The sequence below is a fragment of the Hibiscus syriacus genome, unplaced genomic scaffold (genome assembly GCF_006381635.1).
Source record: "Hibiscus syriacus cultivar Baekdansim isolate YM2019G1 unplaced genomic scaffold, ASM638163v2 tig00112503_pilon, whole genome shotgun sequence".
NCBI classification, from domain to species: Eukaryota; Viridiplantae; Streptophyta; class Magnoliopsida; order Malvales; family Malvaceae; genus Hibiscus; species Hibiscus syriacus.
Window position 1 is genome coordinate 1,814,831 of NW_024063349.1, and position 26,202 is coordinate 1,841,032.

Sequence of the window (26,202 nt, forward strand, 5' to 3'; positions counted from 1 at the left end):
TGGATTGTTTATAGCACAGGGCACGGTGGTAAAGGACCATTGGTCTCGTATGTTAACCTAATTTATACCTATATCTTGGTTAAGATTCAAACTCAATAGAGTGAAATTATTTAGGATTAATCAAATTGATATGTCTTGTTAAAAAAACTATGACTCTCATATTAAATTGGTTCCCGAACTTTTAAGCATTTCAATTTCATCACAAACTATATGTATATGCTAATCCCATCCCCGTTAAAAAACCGTTTGGCCAAGGTATATTGTAATGCCCTGAATTCCAATACCTGAAATTTAAAATGAAAACCAAAAGTTTTATTGAGAACCTAAAATTCACCTATTTTAATAGTTTATTTGAGATTTTGATTGAAAATATAATTATTAATGATTATATTAATAGAGGAATAAAATTAACTAAATGAATTTATAAAGATTTTAAAGTAAGAACTAAAGTAAAAATAAAGTATAAGGACCAAATTAAAATTAAAGTAAAAATGGAAGTTCTACATTACTAATATTCCAAGAAGGTGTTGATAGTGGGCTTCATCGGATTTAGGTAGAGATGTATAAAACATTTTAGGGTAAACTACACGTTTAGCAACTAAACTATCAGTTTTATTCGTTTTAGTATCTATATTTCATTTGTTTTAAAATAATATTTAACGTTTACTTTTTGTTTCATTTTGATATTTGCCATTAAAAACTATGTGGAACTGTTACAACATTGGCACTTTTTTATGGATAAATTACATCATTTACCACTCAACTATCTTCTCACTCCTATTTTGGTCACTGAATTTTATTTTTTAATTTAATTACTTAACTTTCAAATTACTCATAATTTAATCACTCTATCTTTCAAACTTAATCATTTTTATTTAATTATATACTAATAAAAAATAATAAAAATGTCATATAATAAAATTATTAAAAAATAAATTAGAGTGATTAAAACATGAGTAATTTGAAAGTTGAGTGGTTAAATTGGAAATCTTTAAATTTTAGTGACCAAAAAGGAGTGAGAAGATAGTTAAGTAATAAATGATGTAATCTACCCATAAAATACCAATGCAACAGTTCCGTTAAGTTTTTAACAGCGGGATACTGAAATGAAACAAAAAGTAAACGTTAGGTATGCTTTTGAAAAAATAAAAAATTTGGTACTAAAACGAAACAAAACTAATAGTTTAGATATTAAATGTGTTGTTTACCCAACATTTAATATTATTGAATTTGGAGATGTGATGATAAATACCTATTTTTTATTTTTAGAAAATAAAAAAGGGAAAAGAAAGATAATTATGTAAGTGATGATTCGAGGACTTAATTGGAAGTTTGGAGAAGTAAAGCCTTGCTAGACATTTGGACCATTATTTAGTTAGTGGTAAGTGATATAAAAGAAGAAGAAACAAAGCTCAAGTCCTTATGTTGTTATTTAGCCAGAGGATAAAGTTTAGGGGAATTTCATTAACTTATATATTTTTTTATTAAGCTATAAAGATGATTACAATTCAGTATTTGTTTTAAATACGTTCAATCATCTGGTGTTCAAACTCATAATATCTGGAAAAAAACAATAATTTTCTTTAACCACTAATATAAATTAGTTCATTTAATTATTTATTTTTTCTTGTTAAATACACAAAATATGAAAAATTTGTATCAACAGCAGGCCCCACATTACATGTCAATTTAATGAAGAAAATCAGAGCAATCAAAATCCAGCAGTAAAGACAGAAGAAAAAGGTAAAAAGCACCAAGGGCGAAGGCAAACGGTGAGTGAGTTTAGCAATGCCCAAAAACAGAACAATAAATCAGATAAGATTCCCCAAATGGGATTGGGAGTCCACAAACACTGATAGTGTACGGTCAAAGCGAACATAATTATTTTTCACTGATTATAATGTAGATCAGTTTAATAAATTAATAATCATTTGACGATAACCGTTTAAATACTCGTGCAGGTAATGTGTTTAAATTTAAAATCTTTAAAAATAATAATAATTTATTTTAATATTAAAATTATTTAATTCGTACAATAAAATAACTTTAAATGTTATAAACCATGCATAAATTTTCTTATGATATAAAAAGAATTTCAATTTTCAAATATTATAATTTTAATATATAAAAAGTTTAATAAATATTGAAGTCTCAATTATTAAAATAATTTAGAACGTAATACATAATCGGATAATTGTTTTGTAATTTTTAATAGTTAAAAGACTTAATAAAGTAGCTCTCTATAGTCGATGAACTATTTTATAACTTTTAATAATCAGAATACTTAATAAAATAATATCCTATTGTTAAATAATCATTTGTGTATTTTATTCATAATTAAAATTTTATTATTTTTTAATTTGATGACAAAAAATGAAAAACAAAAGTGTCTGTTTTGATAATTTACCCTTTTGAGTAAAGTAAACCGTACACTTTCAGACAACTAATGGGACCACAATACCGACCCCTAACGGTAACGGAGGAATTTAACGGCGTATGAACTGTATCAGACATCGACTGTTGACACGCTTATCACGTGCTAAGTGTCAAGACCTTATCGCCACGTAGATTTGCTTTGATTTCTTGTTTTTCCTTCTTGTTGCGTTTGATCACGTGTTTGGTTCAATCCTCGCCGCTTCACAACGCCCTAATCAGTTAAGTATTAAGTAGACTCAACTCACATAAAATTTATACATTTCAATTTTTTAACTTGAATCTTCATCTTTTTTTACATAAAAATAAAGAATGAGTAATTATTTAGAAATAATTTTAAGATAAATAAATTTTATTAGTTATAATTACGAATGAAGTGATGAATCGAATTTATTAATAAATTCTCGTATTCAGTGGCCCTGCCGCCATTTACTTCTAAATTCACGTATTAATTACCTTTAAACTTACTTTCATTATAATAAATATAGAATTAACCGCATTAAGAGGACGTTTGGTTCAGGGGAAATCCATTATTAAGAGAATTGTTTCCCCAAAATTATATATTCTGTTTAGTTTAGGAGTATTCCCTCTAATAATAATAAAATATTTTCTATAATAGCACTTTTTTTTATAAGAATATAGCACTTTTTAACTAAAAAATGGCGTTCCTTCTGATTTTTTAGGTATTAGACATTTTTTTTATAATAACAAGTATCCGATCTATTGATCAATCAATCATGCAGAGATAAGAACGATCCTCGCAACCCAATTTGCTCTATTCGCAAACGTCAATATTCAAACCTCTGCCTTGTTTAAGAGATCTAGTGCATCGTCCAACTAAATCAACTGATTGTTGATATGTATTTAACAAATTTTGTTAGTTTGAATAAAAAATGTTCATGAAATAAGAGAATAAATCCAAAAGAATCATTTCATTTTCGCATAACTACATAGGTGTAAATATGATACAAGAAATAAATATATACATACATATATCAGTGTAAGTATGTTTTTGTATTTTTAAAAAATTAATTCTTGGTCGTCATTAGTCTCTCTTTTTTATCTTTATAATCGATGCCGGCATAAACATTGGTACGGATCACCAACTGTCAGTATTCATTTCTTTTATTTTATTTTATTATATCACATCTTTTTTATCTTTATGAGCGATGCCGACATAAACATTGGTACTGGTCACCAGCTGTCAGTATTCATTGTTTTTATTTTATTTTATTATATCACATCTTTATTTTTTTTATTTGTTTAATTTTTAATAATTATGTTTTTATGACATATTTTTCTATGTCTTTATGCACATTTTCGATCGTTTGATCGTTATTTTCGTTTATCTTTTTTCTCAGAATTAGATTTGGCACCGTCACAACTGATCAAGACCTTTATTTGTTATTATGTTGATTTGCCTTGCTTTGGACACTCAGATTGAATTTGGATACTCAATTTGTGTTCATGGATAATTTTCTTACGTCGCTCGACTTTGATTTACGATTTGTTAGTGGTCTTTCAATAGCTTGATCATCTTTTGAGATTCGTTTACCGATGCAGTTAGATCTGTTTGTATCTACCTTTTACTCGAGATTATTTGGTTAGGTTTTTTAAGCATCCTTTTGTAATCTTAATGGACTAATTTCTTGTGTTAATAATTATAAGAAAATGTTTGTATTATGTATTTAATTTATGATTGTGGTTATAAATCTTCATTGTAAATTGAATATTTTTTATATTTAATAAAACTAGCGACTTCTATCAAAAAAAAATATTAGAGGGACAATATGGCAAAATATACAATTCAATAATTTTATATTCCTTCAATCAAACACTATAATCTTATATTATTATCAAACAAATCAAATAAGATAGTACAACATTTAAGTAATATATCAAATAATGTTACATTTCGATAATATTGTTTCTAGAAGTAATCCTACGGCTCATTAACCACTAATAGTCAAAGGAATTATTTAATAAATATATTTACTTAATATACCATTTGATATATTTAAATAATTTTAAATTAGAAATTTTAATTGTCACTCTATAAATTTTAAATCTAAATTTAAATCTGTCTAAACCTATAAACCTAAATAATATACATAATAATATTAAAATCAGGGTTTCAAATTGCGGTCACGGTCTCGTTTTCGATTATTTCGGATTTACCGTGATTACGACCGTCGCGTGCGCTATTGCGGTCGCGGACGCTATTGCGGTCGTCGCAGGTAACTCGGACGGCGGGGAAACCGCTATATCACGACCGAAATCGCGATCGCGGACTGTTTTTTAAAACCCTGATTAAAACTATGTTTATAAAATTCAATATTAATATATAAAAGATTTATTCTTAAAAATGTCAAACAAACTAGAAATGAAAACAGCATGAAAACGTGTCAAATTAGATGAATACAAGATAATATCTATTTAAATACTCTCAATCATTTAACATTGAACGTTAATACTCCTACATACGTGGTGCTCAAACCCAGAACTTCAAAAAATAACAACAATTCTTAATCACTGAAGTCGTTTGGTTTGTGCATAAATTAGATTTTATTAGCCAAAACACTTCAAAAGAATAAACGTTTAAAATTATGTTTTGATATATTTTTTTATTAATTTTAAAATTTAAAAAAGGTTGGCATCCTAACTATAATACGTTCAAAAGAATTCCGGCTATAATATTCCTTTAGCTAAAATGTTATGTAAGCTTCAACTGTACTAAAAAAAATTCTAATTAAACTTTTAATAAGATTACTATATCATTAAAACGTTAAAATATAAACTTAAACTCTTTTAGTTATAAATGTTAAAGGCATGTACTAATAAATAACTGAACTGGTCTCTCTTTCTTTCTTTTTTACTTGCATTACATCTTTCTCTCACTTCTAGGAGTGATTATTTTCATTCCCTTGGGCTACGGGTGATTCTCAGATCTCCAGCATTGATACACTTTTCTGGTAATCCTTAGATTTTAAAGGTTTTTTTTTTCCTAAGTTTGATTTGGAGTTCTTTTTCATTTTATTTTTTGAAGTCAATATAGTTCGGCAACAGAAAATATAAGGTAGCATTATCCATGGAGATACAGAGGGAATCTGTTGATATTTTCTTTCTTTTTTTATTGTTGCAGCTTAGCTTTGCTGTCTTTTATCCATATACCATTCAAAATTCTAATATAATTTTATAATTTTCTTCTTCCTCCTCTCTCATCACTGTGTTTAACGTGAAATGGCAGGCACAAAGATGATCTGTAAAAGATCCATCAATTTATGGAGCTATGTTTCCATGATGCATTTTTAGGGAATTACCAGTTCTGGGTTTCAGTGGTATTGCTTAACCTTAAGCAGGATACTACTGTCTCTACCTGTTTTATCCATGCTGAAATTTCTTTTTCTTTTCTTTTTTCAATCAGGATACCTTCAACAAAAAAGAGGTTTATAGAAAAGGAGGTTGGCTTACCTGGATAAGCAAATTTCAGGCAAAGACTGGATTTTGACATGAAGGCTGTGCTCAAGACCTGAGCACAGGTTTTGTCTGGTCGGTGGGAGAATTCAGCTGAAACTTTTATAAACTGAGAAGATTGGGAAAAAAATGAGCAAACAGGGCCAAGAACAGTATGAATTCCAGCATCCACTGATTCCAGTAACCCTTTTCCGGTCTGTTCTCCCAGAACCACCAGTGATCCATGCTGAGAGACAAGGAAACCAGTTATTTCAAGCAAATTGTGTAGGCTTAGAAAGATTCTCTTATGGGTTTACTCAGGAATCTCAACCTGGTAGAGTAGTTGCATGTTCCGATTCGGCTGAAGTAGATGGAGGAATTAATAATTCGATGGCAGTTTCGGTTGGTAATAACTGCATTTCGCTGAACCGGGGTGAACTCGGCAATGCTCCCTTTGCAGATCTTTTCACCCTTGTAAATGCAGCCTCAGCTACAACTATGACAGCGGCATTTGAGGGAATCGATGGACACCATCTACAATATAGTTCTGCTGGGCTATTACCGGTGCCTGCAAATTTATCAGCGCAACAATACTTACGGATTGATGGCAATTGCACACCAACAAACCATCAAAGTAAGCATAAGTTTAACTTCCATTTTTTTTTCATTTATATTTTCTCTATATATATTACAGCACCATAATGTCAATAAGTTGCCAGAAAGACCCAAAAACTGTTAAAGGTAGTATGAGAGACAAATTAAGAATTTCAGATATGAGTAAGAACAGAAATCCTGCAAGATGAATGACAATCAAATTGGTAATCAGAATGAGTATTAAAACAGGATATCAAGCATTCCCATTCTCCATCACTAGTCGTAGCCCACTCTTGATTTATTTTTAATCACTTCTGATGCAATACAGAGAATTAGATTGTTATTTCTTTTACTTAAAACCAGGGAAATATAAACCCCAAAAAGCACACACACCCTGCAACTTGTCGGAAAGCATAGTTTCAAAGACAACAAGATTCTTCTCTTCTTTAACTCTTTCAAAGTTCAAACTTTTCTAGTTCAATCATATGAATGTAGTGTAACTTACATTGTGTTTATAGATGACATTCCTTCCCAGATTCCGTATGACCTGAACCTGCCTGCTGAGGCAATGGATGCACTCATTGACTTTGCCCCTGTCACTCCATGTAAGGCCAAAAATGCAGAAAGGAAAGATTTTTCAGAAAAAAAAGATTTATATGTAGAGAACAGGACAACTGAGGCAAGAGATACAAAAGCAAATGAATGGGCTGCTGCTACGGTTGACATCGATGCACTTCAATGCAGTAGAGAGATCCAAAAGCCTGTTGCGGAGTCATCCCCAGCTGCTACACCAAGCAAGGAAAATCAGAATCTTGATGCTGGAGGTGGCCATCTTATTGACCTTAACAGAACCCCACAGCAGAAACAAAGGAGGCGAAAGCACAGGCCCAAGGTAATTGGAGAGGGAAAACCAAGGACCAAAAAGTCGATCACTCCAAAGCCCAATGATTCTCAAGAAAACCCAACAGGTAAGAGAAAATATGTACGAAAGAATGGACCAAGTGAAGATGCAGCAACCCCTATAGGAGAAACAAATGTTGAGAATTCAACACATAAGAAAAGGTACGTGAGAAGAATGGGTCTGAGAAAAGACTCAGTGATTACCATACTAGAAAGTGAACATGTACCAGAAACACTCCAGCACAACAGGAAATCATGCGCAAGGGCTTTAAATTTTGACAAGGAAGGACAAGAAACAGGAGGAGGTGCTGCATTCAAGCCCACCTTCAACTTAAATTCAAGGACAGTAAACGGTTGCGCCAGCTCAGTACTGGAGTGGGGACAAGCAAGTCAATTGCAGACAAACAATTCTACAGCTGCTCAACATGCAGATGCCAGTACTATAAATTCACAGGGGAGTCGGTACAATAATTTATGCATATACCAGCTGACTCAAGGGATGCAATTTGCAAAAGTTAGCAGGAGAAAAAGAACTGTGAAGGGAAAAAATTATGTTATGTCTAGTGCCCCAACATCCGTAACCGATGTAAAAAGTCTTGTGCCTGCTGAAGCATGTCTGGTAGATAACACTAAAGCGAATCCCCATCAATTTAGTTCTAGTGGAGTTCCAGCAAAACTTGATGAAGCAAGAAGTTTTTCTCTGAATAAAACACAAACTTTTAATTGCATCTTGGCTTCAATTCCAACCCAAAGTCTAAAGAAAAAGAGAACCAGAGGAATCACACGGGTAAGAAACTTGGCTTCACTTAATGGAATTGCACAATGTAAAAGGTACACAGAATGCAACAGCAACCAATCACCAATTGATCATGTCATGCGGGACACTGGGAACTCAGACCGACCTCATACAAGCATAGAAGTTCTCATCACAGAGATAAAAGCAAAACTGGCAAAAAAGAAGAGAACAAGGAAGAGAACCTGTCGAGTAAATTCAGCTACAATGTGGAAACAAATGTTTTCTTCTGATGCACTTGTTGAACAATCCAACCATTTAGACATTAACAGGGAAGGTATTCCTATTACATATAAAGAGCAGAATGCAAGAGTCCCCTACAATTGAGATACAAAGAACAGAATGAACTTGTCCCCTGCAATTTGAGATACAAAGAGCAGAATGCAATCGTCCCCTACAATATCAAATACAAAGAGCAGAATGCACTTGTACTCTATAGGGATGGAACCATTGTCCAGTTTGGTCCTACCAAGAAACGACGCCCAAGGCCTAAGGTCGAGCTGGATGAAGAAACAAATAGAGTATGGAAGCTTCTCTTAGAAAATATCAATAGTGAAGGTATAGATGGAACTGATGAAGAGAAGGTAAAATGGTGGGAAGAAGAAAGGATGGTATTTCAAGGACGTGCAGACTCATTTATCGCACGCATGCACCTTGTACAAGGTAACATAGTTTTGTAATACTTAAATAGCACTTCAGAATAATTGTTTTACGAACATTTGCTCAAAACTATTCAACTACATATATTATTTTACGATAAGATAATATATCATGATGTAAAATGAGGTTTCAGTGTATGCTATTGCAGTAAGAGACACAATTTAGCTCACCCATGTTATGCTAATGGAGAGAGGCAGATTCTATTTTATACAAAAAGGTGTTCAGAAAAAAAAGTGAAATGGTGGGAAAAGGAAACTTCACTGTGAAAGAATAAATTGCATAAAAAAATTCTCTATAAAAGTGAAGTAAAATGAAATCTACCATGACATGTAACTCAATTGGTTAAGGTAATTCATTGCATGTTCATATATTAGAATATAAAAGGCATTCTCTCTCTCTTTCTCTCTCTCTCTACGAGGTAATCTATTTTCTTCATAAGAGTACAATACCATTTCTGCAGGGGACCGACGCTTCTCTCCGTGGAAAGGATCAGTTGTGGACTCCGTGATTGGAGTCTTTCTTACCCAGAATGTCTCTGACCATCTTTCTAGGTAAGGCACAAGCCAAAATTCCTAAGAACATTTAATAGCATAAACAGTAAATAAGAAATGTTCTAATTTCAGCTCCACTTGTGGCAGTTCTGCGTTCATGTCTCTTGCTGCACTTTTTCCTCTCAAAAAGCCGTACCATGAAGAGGAGACAAGCTTAGTTGAAGGAGGAGAATTCTATGTATTGGAGCCAGAAGAGACTTTAAAGTGGGACGCAAAGATGTCAATTCAGCCAGCTGGTGACCCAAGCTCAATGACTGTTAATGGCTATGGACACTCTAAAGAAAAAGAGGTTCTCAACGGCAAAGAATCTTCTGTAAGTAGCACTGATATTGTAAGATCAACAAATGAATCGAAGTCAATGGATACTATTGGCAGTGGAACTGAATTCTTCAAAGGAGATGATGAGGCAAATGATGCCCTCTCATCTCAAAATTCTGTAGTTTCATCTGAAAATGCTGTGGATCTTTCCTTGGTTCAAACTACTGAAACTCGTTCATGCTCAGAGAGAAACACGGAAGGGAGTGATCAGAATAAGGGGCCTACTTTTAACATCTTGGATGGCTCTACTTCTTTCTTAGAGCTTTTGCATTTGGTTGGATCCGCCAGGGTACATGAAATTTACTGTCCTCAAAATATTCCTATAAATGACAAGGCTGGAAGAAGCAAACTCCACTACCAAAGAGAACATTGTGATGATTCAGAATGTCCTAAAAGCTTCACTGGAGAAGACATAATCCCATCACCTAATTATCATCCACATCTAGCTCCAAACTCAAAAAGAAGAGAAATTGAACAGATTTTCGAAGAAGAAGCAAGATTCTCTGAGGTTTCTATGACGAAAGATGAAAACATCAAAAATGGAGAAATTTCCTTAACTGAAGAATCAGCCTGTCGCACAGAAAATCAAAATGATTCCACGATATGTGCACAGGTGGTCTCACAATCATCTAGGGAAAGTAACCAACCAAGCAACCACGGTCAACATGCTGAGACAATAGTTTCCCACTGTCAAGATCCCAGAAACCTTGTTGGATTACCAGCCGGTCTGCAAAACGAAGAAACATTGGGGCTAAATCCACCAAAACATTCTGAAAGAATCCTTGATATTAGGGAAAGCTATACTGCTTTTGACAATCAAAGAAGCCCACAACAGAAAATGCAAGAGTCAAACTTGTATACAAACAACTCTTCATCTAATGAGGAGCTCAATCGGATGAATGCCAGCAGTTTAAAATCAAACTTGTATACAAACAACTCTTCATCTGATGAGGATATCAATCAGATGAATGCCAGCAGTTCAAAATCAAAAGGCAGAAGCGCCAAGAAAGAGAAAAACAATTATTTTGACTGGGATAACTTAAGAAAACAGGCAGAAGGCAATGGAAGGAAAAGAGAAAGAACAGAGAAGACAATGGACTCATTAGACTGGGAAGCAGTGAGATGTACAGATGTTGATGAGATTTCTAAGACAATCAAGGATCGAGGGATGAATAACGTGCTCGCTGAGAGAATTAAGGTAAAAGTATAACATTGTAGGGTAAATTTATCAGATGTTTTACTATGTTTACTGCATAATGGCTGATTGTAAATGAGTTCTACTTAGGATTTTCTCAATCGACTGGTTAGAGATCATGGAAGCATTGACCTGGAGTGGTTGAGGGATGTTCCGCCAGACAAGGCAAAGTAAGCCAAAGGAGTCTAACATGTAGACTTAAACGCATTCAAAAGATCATTTTGGCATCTAACATATTAGTGGCATATCTAAATCTGAAAATTACTTCCACATCTTCTTTTATTCTTTTAACAAATGGAAGCTGCTTAAACATCATTCCTTGTTGTAGAGAGTACCTGCTAAGTTTTAGAGGACTGGGGCTGAAAAGTGTGGAGTGTGTGCGGCTTCTGACACTTCACCATCTCGCTTTTCCAGTAAGTTAATTGTGTAACTAATGATGGCAGGAGAGGCAGAATTCAACTTTCATATTTGCCTGACAGGTTGACACAAATGTTGGACGTATAGCAGTGAGATTGGGATGGGTCCCCCTTCAACCACTGCCAGAGTCCCTTCAGTTGCATCTCCTAGAGCTGTGAGTATTTTAATTATCAATCAACAGATACAGATACAAAACAGTATATTTAACAAGAAAACTGTTGAATCTGTTCTTCCTACCTAGGTACCCTGTCCTGGAATCCATCCAAAAGTATTTATGGCCTCGACTATGCAAGCTTGATCAACGAACATTGTAAAGAACCACTTCTCTTTAGTACTTGACAAGCAAATGCATTTATTCCATAAGGCAAAACAAATTTCTTATAGAACTTCATGTTTGCTAATTCATTGTACTATTTACTAAACAGGTACGAGCTACATTATCAGATGATCACGTTTGGAAAGGTTTGCTCTATATATGTTTAAAGTGAAGAAACTTACTTCACTGCTGACCAGCAACAAATTAAGACTGATAAGGAAAAAATTCTCTGTGATTTATGCAGGTTTTCTGTACAAAAAGCAAACCAAACTGTAATGCATGTCCAATGAGAGGAGAATGCAGACATTTTGCCAGTGCATTTGCAAGGTTTGCTTACAAAAAATTTCAAATTTTAACTTCTCAAATGTACTTCAAGTGAAATATATCAATATATGCTAATCTGCAAATCTATAACAGTTTCTATACTCGTCCAAAAGTTTATAGATAAAACAGGAAGCCTTAGAAAGCCAAAAAAAAAACCCAACTGAATTTACAAATAGATCAAGCTATTAAGTCACCATACGGAGACCAAAAATTTGACAAGAACAAAAGATGCGGTTTTTACATAAGAAAATCTTCCATCAATAGGGTAGTGTCAAACTATTTATTCTTATTATGCATGCTCTGCCAACAAGATAATACATAATAGCAGTAATTCAATAAATAAGATAATGGAGAATAGCAGTAAGTCAATAAACGATAACAGGAAGAATAAAGTAAAAAGGAAGCACAAAATCATATATTCTCTATTCAGCAAATAAGCCTTTAATAGGTAGTACATATAACGGCTGAAAGCTAAACTTAGCAATTAAAACAGAAACAGAAGTGCTAGCTAAAAACTAGGAACAGATTTCATAACAAATTCCTAAAGACTAGGACATACTATGGACTAGAACAACCAACATTATTAACAATAAATATCATAATGGAGAATAGCAGTGATCGTGTAGAGAAATTGCAACTCATTTCAGAAGACAAATTAACTTAATCATAAACCATGCTAATGCAGTGCAAGGCTTGCCCTGCCAGGGCCCGAGGAGAAAAGCATTGTCAGTGCAACAGAAAACAGAACACCTTATCATAATCATGCTGACATTATTGATCAATTACTGCCCTTTTCCCAGCCAATTGAACAATCAGATATGAACTGTGAGTCTGAAGCAAACTGGCAGCTACAAGCAAAATCCAGGGTCAATAACTGTGACCCCATAATTGAAGAGCCAACAAGCCCAGAACCTGATAGCACACAAGTAGCAGAGAATGACATTGAGGACATATTCTACAAGAATCCTGAGGAAATTCCGACAATCAAGCTTGACATGGAAGAATTCACCCAGAATTTGCATGATTATATTCAAAATAATATGCAACTACAAGAAGGGAACATGTCAAAGGCGTTAGTTGCTTTAACACCAGAAGCTGCATCTATCCCCACACCCAAACTCAAGAATTTCAATCGGCTAAGAACAGAGCACCATGTGTAAGTAGGCACTTTCCATCTCTGAATTCTTGAAAATAGAGAAACAACAATTAAGTATTTAATTAAAGATTGTGTTAGCTCTATATCAACGTAAAATCAAGCTTAAATTTGAACATAAAAATTTCAAGCTTTAGCACTAAAGAACTTTAATTGACCTTGAAAAAATAGATTTTTTTTTTTTTTTTTGCAAGAAATGGCACAAAACCAACCGTAAATGTTATGAGAAATCTTTTCATTTTGTACTAATTGTTTAGTTTCCCTCCACTCCTTGAACCATGCTACAGCTACGAACTTCCAGATTCTCACCCTCTTCTAAAAGAGGTTAGTTTTTCCTAACTTTATTCAAACAAAGTATTTTCATATTCAGTTTTCTTAGTTAGCTGCTTAAGGTAAAATTACAGTTGGATAAACGAGAAGCTGATGACTCATGCAATACCTTCTTGCCATATGGACACCAGGTATGGACAACATTTACTGATATGGTTTAACAAATATATTTAGACCTCAAGAATACATATATTTTGCAATTTTCGGTGATATATGCAAAGGGAGGTATAAATGTTTTAATCAAATCCTGATTAGTTTCCCTAAATGCATGAATGCGTGCACAAGGTGAAATGCCAAACTCCATTCAACAGCCTCAAAGTAGGTGCAATTCACAAGAGCGTGGCAAATTGTGTGATGAGAAGACATGTTTCTCTTGCAACAATATCCACGAAGCAGAATCCCAGATAGTCAGAGGAACACTTTTAGTAAGAAAATATGTGATTCATGCTATGAAGAAACATACAACTGCATGCAGGATTAGTAATTCAGATATCATGCGCTAACCAATATCATAAAACATCATAAGCAGATACCATGTCGTACAGCAATGAGAGGGAGCTTTCCCCTAAATGGCACATACTTCCAAGTTAATGAGGTAAGATCAGCACTTAGGTTCAACCAATTCCTTCACATTTTAATCTCATTTTAATCTTCATCAGGCAAGTAAAGAAAAATACTATTGCGATGCAGGTTTTTGCTGACCATGATTCAAGTCTGAACCCAATTGATGTTCCAAGGGAATGGCTATGGAACCTGCCAAGGAGAATGGTCTACTTTGGGACCTCCATACCTTCAATATTTAAAGGTTAGAAGTTTTCAACAAGTGTTACTGATAATAGAGCAAGATCAAACACTGAATTCGTTTATGTTTTTGACCTATTAGGCTTAACAACAGTAGAAATTCAGCACTGCTTCTGGAGAGGTGAGAATTACCAACTATTTTAACTTTCTGTCATGCTGTTTGCCCTTGATTCGAAAAGTTACCTATAAGTACCCATGTTCTTACTTTTAGTCTTTAGGTCACATAAACATTAAAACATTAAAATTAGCGAAACAAATTATAGTTAACAGTACTTCAACTCCTGGAATATCAAGGAAGAAATTAAGCCCTTTACATCTTTGACATTTCAACTCATACCTTAACAGTTAACAATGACATCTCTGATCAACCAACTCGTAACTTAGCTTAACAAAGAAAAGTAGTTAACCTAAAATCATTTATGTTATCATAAGTGCACTAATTCTATCTATCCTGAAATAACGCTTGGATCCTTAAAGAAATAAGAAATAAGAAAATTACATATTTGATATCCCCACAATCTACCAGATCATTTGAATGCTTGGTGACAACAACTCGACTGCACCATAGCTGCTTTCGTCATTGGACCCCGAGGGTCCAATCCCTCCCAGCCCATCCAAATGCAACCAAAGTAATGAAAAATTATAGCATTCGCATGCTCACAGCGTAATTTCAAAATGTATTTACCAACCCAAACTGCAAGCATTACTTATACAATCTCAAAGACAGCCTTCAATAATAGAAAACTTACCCTTTTCTGCACATTTTATTCTGAATCTATTTGGCAATTGAACCTAGTCATTCCAATACCTGAAAAATGTGCGAATGTACGATCATTTCAAGAATTTACTCTGATTTCTCAATATTATTTGACGATAAATTGCAGGTTATATTTGTGTGAGGGGATTCGACCTGCAATCACGAGCACCCCGTCCTCTAATGGCCAGGCTGCATTTCCCAGCCAGCAAGTTGAGCAGAGGAAAAGGTAAGGGGGCAGCCGAAGATGAGTAAATGGTAGAACATTCATTAGAGTCCAAACAAGTCAACATTGACGAAATAACAAGAGAGAGGGAATTGTAATTTACAATACTGAATTGGTTTGTAGGGAAATATGAAAATCCTTGTATGACCCATAACCACAAAGCCGAGTAGGGCTCAGTATACTGTTTAACAAGGTTGTAATTACTTAGATTTTGAACAATTTCTCAGAAATCAGCTTCAACAAACTCTGTCAAATTCTAATTGATAAAAAAAATTCCTACGACAAACAAGTCATATGAACCAGGCAATCTTCAACCCTCCAGCCATGCACACGGCCATAAACGTTTTTATCCCTTAACAAGCAACGAAGATTAAGAGAAAAACGAGCGGAGTTCACAATCCCAAGGTGTTTGGGGTTTACGATATGCAACGACAGGGACGAAGTATAACTCAGCAAAACAATATGAAAACTTCTTAATATGGGAATTACGCCCTAAAATGACCAAGTTTACTCGGTTTTGCAAACCACTGTGTTTAGCTGAATTAATGAGGCAACTTGTATTCTAGATCACTAAACTTAAGTTCAACTTTTATTTAAATCACAAAATTTTAATTTAATTTAATTTAATTATTTAATTTTTATTATTAATAAAATAAATCATCTATCATTAAATAATTTTAATGAAAAAATGAAATTTATATTTTTACTTAATATATTTTCACATATCATCATGAAATAATGTTTAATTGATAATTTAAATCATTTTATGTTAGATTTTTTTGACAACAACAACAACAACAACAACAAAACCCAATTCCCATATGTATGGGGTAAGGGGGAGGTAGGGTAGTAGGCTACCCCCAACGCCAGGTTGAGAGTAACTTCCGTGGAAGACCTCCGGCAGTCAGAAAATTAAAAATTTAGATAAAATGCAATGCATGTATAAATAAATACATAAATACATAGCTAAACAATATTCATATGCAGTCATTAAAATCATATGTGCGTCTGTAACGGGAATTAATCCCTGCATAATTATCCCTGCGAAAGAATCTCTGCATATAGACATAAACATAAGATAAGATCCTGCTAAATTTAAAAGAGGAAACATGAAGAGAATGATACACAGAAGTAAACGTTAGCAAGCCCAGTTCAAATCCTTCATAAATACCAATAACAGAAACGTATAAAAAGTATAAGTCATGGAAAATACTACAAAGACATTAAAAGAAGACAGATGTGATACACCCTATAGATGTGACCCACACTACTCGACTACCCTAGTCTTTAGCCTCCATATTTTCCTATCAGAGGTCATGTCTTCGGTAAGGGCTAAATCCCTCAAATCAGATCTCAAGCAGTCTTCCCACTTTCGCCTTGGTCGTCCTTTCCTTCTGGCACCGTCGACTGTAATCGACTCTACCCTCCTTACCGCATCCGACGGTAGTCGCCTAAGGACATGCCCAAACCACCGTAGTCTTCCCTCCCTCAATTTTTCGGAAACAGACACCACCCCCAAGGACATCCTAATAGCAGAGTTTGTCGTCATATCCCTCAGAGTCTTACCACATGTCCATCGAAGCATTCTCATTTCTGCAGCCTCAATCCTCCTTACGTGATCCTTCTTGGTTGCCCAACATTCTGATCCATACAACAGCGCTGGTCTTATTGCCATTCTATAAAATTTTCCCTTAAGTTTTAGAGGGACCTTCTTGTCACACAGAACTCCAGTAGCGGCCCTCCACTTTAGCCATCCCGCCTTTATACGGTGTGTAACGTCATCATCTACACCCCCATCTTTATGTATCATAGACCCTAGGTACTTGAAACAATCCTTTGAGGGGAGAACGTGTCCTTCTATGCATACTTCTACATCTTCATCGTTTTGGTTCCCATTGAAGTTTGAACATAAATACTCTGTCTTTTCAATATTGATCCTTAAACCTTTTTCTTCCAAAGCAGTCTTCCAGGTAGCCAGTCTACTATTCAACTCAGATTTGTTTCAGCAACTAAGACAATGTCGTCAGCGAAAAGCATACACCATGGTACACCGTCTGGTGTCGCACAATAGATGTCTTCCATGATCAAGGCGAAGATGTAAGGGCTAAGAGCCGACCCCTGGTGGAGTCCGATTTCCACCGGGAATGCCTCGGTGTCGCCAACTGTAGTCCTGACGTAAGTAGTAGATCTACAGTACATATCACGAATCGCCCGGATATAAGCAGTTGGGATCCGTCTCGTTTCCAAAGTCTTCCAGATCGTATCGCGGGGGACACTATCATAAGCCTTCTCAAGGTCAATGAACGCCATGTGAAGATCTCTAGACTTTTCCCTATATTTCTCCATAAGCCGTCGAAGTAGATGAATCGCCTCCGTGGTAGACCTGCCTGGCATAAAGCCAAATTGGTTTTCCGAAACCCTAGTAACTTGTCTCAACCTAGCCTCTATCACCCTTTCCCATAGCTTCATGGTATGGCTGAGGAGTTTAATACCTCTGTAGTTACCACAATGTTGGGGATCTCCTTTATTTTTATAGATTGGTATCACCGTAGACTCTCTCCACTCATCTGGCATCTTGGCAGTCTCTAGAATAATATTAAAGATGTTGGTCAACCACTTAACTCCCTCTTCTCCTAGGGCCAACCACACAGTGCTAGGAATTTGATCAGGACCGACAGCTTTGTCCCTTCCCATCTTTCTAAGAGCCATTTGACTTCCTCAAACCCAATCCTACTTGTAGGGCAGTCATTGGCCGTAGTATGATAGTCGGCTAACCCATCAACGATACTATCTCTACATGGAGAGGCACCGTCATTAAATAAGCTAAAGAAGTAACTACCCCAAACCCTCTTAATATCGTGATCTTTCGCTAAAAGAACACCATTGTTGTCCTTAATAAACCTAATGTTACCTAGATCCTTTTTCCTAATCTCCCTAGATTTGCAAGTCTGAAGATGCCATTTTGTCCTTCCTTGGTGTCTAATCTCTTGTACATTTCCTCGTATGCCTTATCCTTTGCTTTAGCTACCGTTTTCTTGGCTTCCCGCTTTGCCTCCTGGTATCTTTGTTTAGCTCTCGACCTTTCTTCGTCGTCATTGCATTGTAGAAACTCCTTGAAGCAAGTTTGTTTTGTCTTCACCTTAGTTTGGACTTCGTCGTTCCACCACCACGATTCTTTATGTTCCTTGGCCTTCCCCGTCGACAACCCAAGGGTATTTTTGCCAACATCTCTGATGGAATTTGCCATATTTTTCCATAACATATATGCATTTTTTGAGTTTGTAGTTTCAAAACTTGTATTAGACAAAACCTTACTCCTAAAGTCATCAGTTGTCGCTCCATGTAAGTTCTTCCAGAGGATCCTAGGTTTACCAAGTTTAGCCCTCCTATGAGTGCTCCGCCCGTGGGGTACGCGATACACCAAAACCAACAATTTGTGTTGTGATGCACATGCCTCTTCAGGGAACACCTTACAGTCAATGCAAGCCCATCGTTCTTGATTTCTAATCAAGATGTAGTCGATTTGGGTACAATGTCCCCCGCTATGAAACGTAATCAAGTTCGCATCTCTCTTATTAAAGAAGGAGTTAGTGATCACCAAATCGTGAGCAGTAGCAAAATCAAGCAACGTACGCCCCCCATCGTTCCTGCTACCATAACCGAAACCCCCATGAACACCGTCATACCCGTCGGTTGCACTTCCTATATGGCCATTGAAGTCTCCCCCTATGAAAACTCTTTGGTCCTCCGGAATGCTCCTAAGTATATCATCTAACTGATCCCAGAAGCAACGTTTCTCCCCCTCCCCTAGGCCAACGTGTGGGGCGTACACTGAAAGGACATTCACTACTTCCTCTTCTATAATAACCTTAATCATCATGATCCTATCCCGGTATCTGCAAACTTCAACTACATTTTCCTTGTGCCTAGAGGATGCCAAGATACCCACCCCATTTCTAGCGTTATCTACGCCTGAATACCACAACTTGTACCCATTACACTCTCTTGCGCGAGACCCTTTCCACCTAGTCTCCTGAATACATGCAAATCTATTTTTCTATTATTAAGTACGCCGGTCAGCTCCAGCAGCCTAGCATTTAATGTGCCTACATTCAACGAGCAAACTCTTAATCTAGTCTCCTTGTCACCACTCTGTCGAGCCCTCCCCCTATACGCCCCATGGGATCTAAAAGAATGACATGACCTCAAGTAATCATCTGTAACCGAAGCTATGAGGAACTATGAAAAAAGAATCCAAATAAGACAAAAGATGCACTAATAAAACGCTAGAGAATTGAGGAGTACTAAAAATCCTAGTTGGTTACTTAATAGGATTTTAAGAAAAAATAATACTATCTTATTTAACTATAGGCCAATATCTAGAAACTATAATTTAAAATGTTTAATAATATCCGAGCTAAGCAAAAAATGATTAAAATTGTAACACGAGATATAAGAGTAATGAAATCCTACTCAACTAATTGAAAACATCAAACCCAAAGCTGGTAAAAAAAGATCAGTATAAAAACAAGAGAAAAAACAGCAAGAAGCTAAGTCAAAGAAAGCAGATCCAACAACAACAAGATTAAGGAATATTAAGTGATTGTGTCAAGTTTACCGATCCTTCTTAAATTGAAAAAAGTGAATCTTTAAGTTAAAGGATCAAACTTTACACAAAACAGAATGGAAAAAAGTGAAAAAAGGCCCACTTTTTTCAAAAGCACTGTAACGCACACAAAAGTTAATGTTTTTCAATGAATTTGAGCTATCTCTTTTCCTTTGCTTTCTGCTCAGTAACAGAGCAACTCTGCAACAGAACAGTCAAAAAAAGAACCAGAGAAGAAAAAGTAATCCTACTCTCCTAGAAACCAGATTCGAAAACCTAGATAAACCGAAATCTATACACAACTCGAACTGGATACTTTGTAGCTATTTGAAATAATGAGGAGAACTGTGAAGAAAGAGAAACAAACGGATAAGGGTACTACAGCAGCTGAACCCAAAAATCCAAAAATCACAAATAAATTCGCAGCTTATAAGTTATTACTGCGAAGGATTCAATCATAAATCAATAACACGAACCCAAAAACCTAAATCGAAGCGCTACAATAAAGAATAATATATTCAACGAAAAACAAATGCGGAAACAAAGTAGAAAGTAAATCAATAGATCTGGAAATTTTGTAAGAATAAGAGAGAGAAAGGAACCTTCAGTGATCAGATCATTCAATAAGAGAAGCCGGTTGGGGAAAGTGAAGCAGGTTTTTCGGTTCAAGTAATACCAGATCTTAAAACATCACACATGTGAAGCAGTTTGAGAAATTAATGAAAACCGAGAGATTTAAACCTGACAAGGTATTTACTGGCACTTCTGAGAAGAGTGGCCCAAGAGACAAGCCACTTGAGTTTGAGAGGGAAGTTGAAGAAGCCGATCAGAAACACCGACGGAGGTGATACGTGGAATAGCTCCCAGAAAAAAAGGAGTTTTGAATATTAAAATATATATAAAAACAAAAAACTTGGGGTTCGCTTCCGTGTGACCGGGGAAAAGGAGGAGACGGAAAAGGGAAACGGCAGCTGCACTAGAAACACCGACGGAGGTGATCGTTGTTGAGATTTTTTTGAATATTTTATAAAAATAAATTCAAACAAAAAAAGTTAAATTTTCTATAAATTTTGACAAAAATTATTTAAATTATATGAAAGTGATAATTTTTCATTAAAACTATTTAACAATGTTAGTATTACAAGTGACTTAATAATAAAAGTTGAATAATGTAATTTGATTAAATTAATTTTTCAGCATTGGTAATGCTCCTTATGGTCTAGAGTTTATAACATTAATATATTGCCCTACTTGATTTTCTAATACTCGCAATGATGCAGACAAGAGCTTTATTTCTCGTTATGTATTTATTCAGTAGTCTCAAGAGATGATGATGATAAAGATGATTAACCATCTTCTGTTATTGCATTGATTACTACATTTACTGGTATTGACTGAATCTATTGTGTGCAATATTAGTACTTGATCTGGGATTTGCATCGACGTTCCCAACATTCTGATTGTTTCATGAGAAGTTAGAATATTGCCTCCATCTAAGGCTATAAGTGTTAAAATACAGATTGTTGTGTTTGTAATTACATATATAGCATGTTGCCTCCATTTTGTTGATTTCAATTGTTGAGCGTCACTCACCTTTTGTATCGTCTTGATTATATTAATTTACCAAGGAAAAAACTTGTACAATTAAAGAAGTAATTGTGTCAAGTTCCACTGATCCAACAACTCTTCTGCTTGATGTTATTCTCGAGGTTGGATATTGATGATTGTTGTTTGCAATCCTCTTTAAGATATTGTATGCTTCATTGTATGACCTTTCTGGCAATGTCTCATTCGATGATGCATCGATAGTTATATTTGTGTGTGCATTTAGTCTATTATAAAATATCTCTATTTGAATCTAATGTTAGAAATCGTGCATCAAACATTTGCACATGAGATCTTTAAAATGATCCCAAATCTCAAATAAATTATCATCTTCCAATTTTTTGAACAAAGTAATGTTGTTTCAATTTTTTTTTCATTCATGGTGGAAGGGATATATCACATTAAAAACTTTTGTGTTGACTCATTTTATTAAGTTATTGGTCACAAAGCATTCAACCATGCTTTTGCTCGGTCTTGTAATAGATATGGAAAGAGTTTCAACTTCAAGGCTTTTTCAGGCACGCCTTGCTGAATAAAGGAATCACATACTTCTAGAAACAATCGCAAATGTATTCTTGGGTCTTTGGTGGATAAATTACTAAACTGAAACATATGAAATATGATTGATTTCAACTTCAAATTTGTAGCTTGAATAGGTGGTATATCGAAATTGAGATCATCCAATAATGGGACAACACGCTCTTTGATGTGATCCTGTATAGCACCAACTTTCTTCATGGCATACTCACATCATTGAAGATGCATCAAGCTCAATCTAAGGGAGTTCTACCTTAATTTATCTTATATTTACTCATTTATGCATTATGTATTATTATAAACATATATTTGCATATTAGACTATACTTGAATTATCATAACATGAGTGTGAAGAAATTATTTCCTATGGTTTGCATCATTGATTGATATTCATGCATATAATCTAGAGTTATAATAATATTATTATTCATTATCATATGATGCATGAGTTATTATTATAACATATAGTCCACATCTATATAATAAGCACATCATTATTACTTTATAATAGTTCATCTACGTAACTTAGTTTCTATGTTTTTTAATGTAGGTTCATTCGGCCACAACTATGGGAGCTATTTTGAGCTAAATGGTGAAAGCAACAGCAAGGAAACTTATATGGGATCGCTTAGGAGAGCATAAGAAACATTTGGTGAAAAGTTATCCGGATGTAAGTGAGCTCATAGTTGGGTTAAGCTAAAGATTCGAGCTAGAAGATGACTTCAATTTAGCTGGGGAGCTGCACCATCATCATCACCACTCAGGACACTTCAAATAAGGCCTAAGTAAAATTTTGTGAAATCGTACCTTTTCTCGAATAGTTGCCATTCCAAGAGGTGTCTTTTCCATAAGGAGCTGCCATAACGTTCATCATGTTGCAACTCACCTATGGCCAACTCACCTCTAGCTCATTCACCTTAGAACTAGCTCAAACATAAAAGGTTACCTTCCAACAATTGTGACCTTTCATGAATGTTGATGTCCATAAAGATGCCCTTTCATCAAGGTGCACGTTGGTGAAGAGATATCATCAAATGGAGGCTTAAATCACGAAGAGACATGAGGCAAGCATCATAACCATTCGGCTAGCCCCCCACATGCCATGCACATGAAGATTTTGGTGCCAACTTGAACCATCACATAACCATTCGGCCAAGGGAGATGTATCTTTATTCTAGCCGAACAATTATGACTCCTTTGAAGAGATAGTCGAACCATCACCATGCCAAGGGACTCATTCTTTTAATTAAAACATTATGTACTTTCATTAAAATCATGTACTTAGCCTAATCACTAGGTGCCTATTCGGACAAGCCCTCTCATTTCCTATAAATTGAGAGGTTGCTTTCATTTGTACTCATATCATTCATATTATAAAACAACTTCTTTGTGAGTTAATCTCTCTTCCAAGTTCTTTAAGAACTTTATCGATTAGGCAAGTATATTTCTATACTTGTGACGTCAAACCTTCCATCTTGATTCTTATAATTCCTAGATTTCATATCTAGTGGGTTTAAGACACCATTACCATCCCTCAAGCAATTTTGTGAAGACTGGGGTTGTGCTCTCTAGTATAGCTTCTTCTTTGGCGTGGTTGAGATACACTTTCATCACCATCATCCATTCAACTTCAACACCATTAACCATCTTCCATTAAAGACCATCAACATCATTTATATTCAATTCTACAGCCAATTCTTTCTTATCTTTATTTCAACTATTTCTTATCTTTATTTCATATTTTATTTTACTTACCCATTCATTTATATCTTTACTAATCATATTTACTTATCTTCTTGTTGCAACCATACTTATAATTCAAGGGCATTACTTTTGTCATTTCTAGATCGTGACAACAATAAGGCTATCTATTCACTTCCATTGAATAGTGTAGATTCGTCTTATATCACTCATTTATAGGTTTATTATGATTATCCACTTGAGGAAATTTTTTTAAAAAATGGATTATATCTATTATGATCAAATATACCATCGTCTACCATTTGGATCCATATCTCTTTGTTCTTGACTTCTTCTTCTCACAGTTCTTTAAATATCATATCAAAGAGAAGAAGTTCTTCAGTATTGTTTCTGGCCATACAACAACAACACGTTAATAACTACAAAATAAAGAAAAATAATTTAGTATTAAACTATATAGTTAATGTAATAGTGGAAAAACAATCACTAATAACAAATCCCCGACAACGACGATAAAAACTTGATGTATGCAAAGTAATACTACGAAAACAGTGCAAGTATACACATCACATATAAAAGAGTAAAGAGTAGAGTATCAATCCCAAAAGGACTTATATTAATAAATGTTTAATATGATATTACAATTAGCAGAACACTAAACGTTATGATATTGCGAATGTAATTAAAAACAAAATAATGATATAACAGAAATGCAACAATCTAATATAAGTTATCAAACAGATTGTGCCAAGGAATTTAAGAATGAAAAATGTTAAGTTGAGGTTCTACTTATAAATATTAAATTAATATTTTATTACAATAAAGATGATTTCCACTAATATACTTGTAAAACTCTTAAGGGAAACCTAACTTCTGTCAATAGCTAGTTTCTCTTAGTCTTAATCAACTAACCATATTAATAATACTACCAAGATAATTTCTATTTCTCATAAATTGTTAGCAAACTAGATGGCTCATAATCTGCTAAGGCAACTATCAATGCATACTTGAACAAGTTTTTAGTGTTAACACTTCTAGTGAAACTCTTAGAGAAGATACAACCTCTGTTGATAGTTAAACTTTAATAAAATCACCAGAAGAAGTAAGGCAACATAGATGTCTTTAGGATTTTTGTAATAATTATTGTTGCAACACTTGCTGCTTAATTTTAAAGAGTAGAACATGACTGTTTTAGTATTGAGCTAAACTGACTATCCTAAGTATATGTCTATATCGAGTAATCGATTAAATCAAAAGAAATGTTAACACAAACATCAATTAAACGTAAAATATTATCATTAATATTAAGTAAATAGAAGCTCTAAATTCAATGTAGTATCCACATAATAACAAATTTAAATTTCTTCAACATTTTCACACAAACAACTAAAAGTAAACAACATAGGAAGTTGTGTGCATGTTGTCTTGGTTGCATCCTTTAGCTTTCACCTTGGCATCCAGATCTACCGACAATCACCCTGTTGAGCTTGTGCTAGGAATACTTGGTTAGATGAGAGGATTTTCTCGAAGCTTTTTCTGGGAAAAGAGATTCACGCCTAAAGTGTTGACTTCTTTCTTTAAATAGGCATCCAAGGACAAATTCTTCTATGATCAAGTAATTTATCATTTCTTTTTCTTTAAATAGTCATCTAACCAACTTCTCCAGCTCAACACTTCTAGAATATGCTTGCATAATTGATTCATTGTCCCTTCCAACTATACATTGTAACAACAATAAGATGTGAGTACATAATAAATAATGTGGAAACAATAAACTTTTCATCTCAAAAAATTCAATCAAATTATCATTTAGCTTTGTCATGGCAATTAAAAGCAAAACAATTACTCACTTTATTGGACGCAATGCATGATACAATGAAATGTTTATGACAACGAAGAAATGAATGTTAAATATAGTTAAGTTGAAGTAATTTTCTAGGTAAAAGGTGTATAAAATAACTCATTTTTAAGAGTTATCACTTCTATGTCATGTGTGGGCGTTTGATCAAATATTTAAGTAGTAATAGGATAAATTATCCAATATTCCTTAGTCGTGAATAGTGTAACACCCCGATTCCAGAGTTAGTAGTTTTGGGCTGACCCCAGAGAGAGCTAAATAAACTCAATTAATATCTAGGAAGCCTTTTTCCACACAAAGGTTGATTTGGGCTTCAATTGAGCCCATTATGTTAAAAGAGTAATTTTGAATTAAGGAGAGATGAAGAGGGACCAAAGCAGCAAATAACCCCTAAACTATTTCAAAAGCTGAAATATATTTAAAATAAATGATATCAATGGCATGTTTCATCTTTTCCTTCATTCCTCCTTTGTCTTCTTTATTTTCTTCAAAAACTCTTTCCTTCCCTTCTAGTTATAAGCAAAGGTGAAATCTTGGAAGACCATTGATCTTAGCACAAAATTCTGAAGATAAGAAAGGCAATCTTTACTTCTAAAGTTCCATACCAAACCCATATTCTCATGTTTTGGCTTTGGTGACAAGGTTAGGGTTTTATAAAGGTTTTCGATTTTGGGAGC

General features: G+C 34.5%; 1 pseudogene; it reads left to right on the forward strand.

Annotated features, from left to right (window-relative positions):
- The first annotated feature begins 5,316 nt into the window (after positions 1–5,316).
- On the forward strand, positions 5,317–15,396 carry LOC120180857 (annotated as a pseudogene).
- The last annotated feature ends 10,806 nt before the right edge of the window (positions 15,397–26,202 follow it).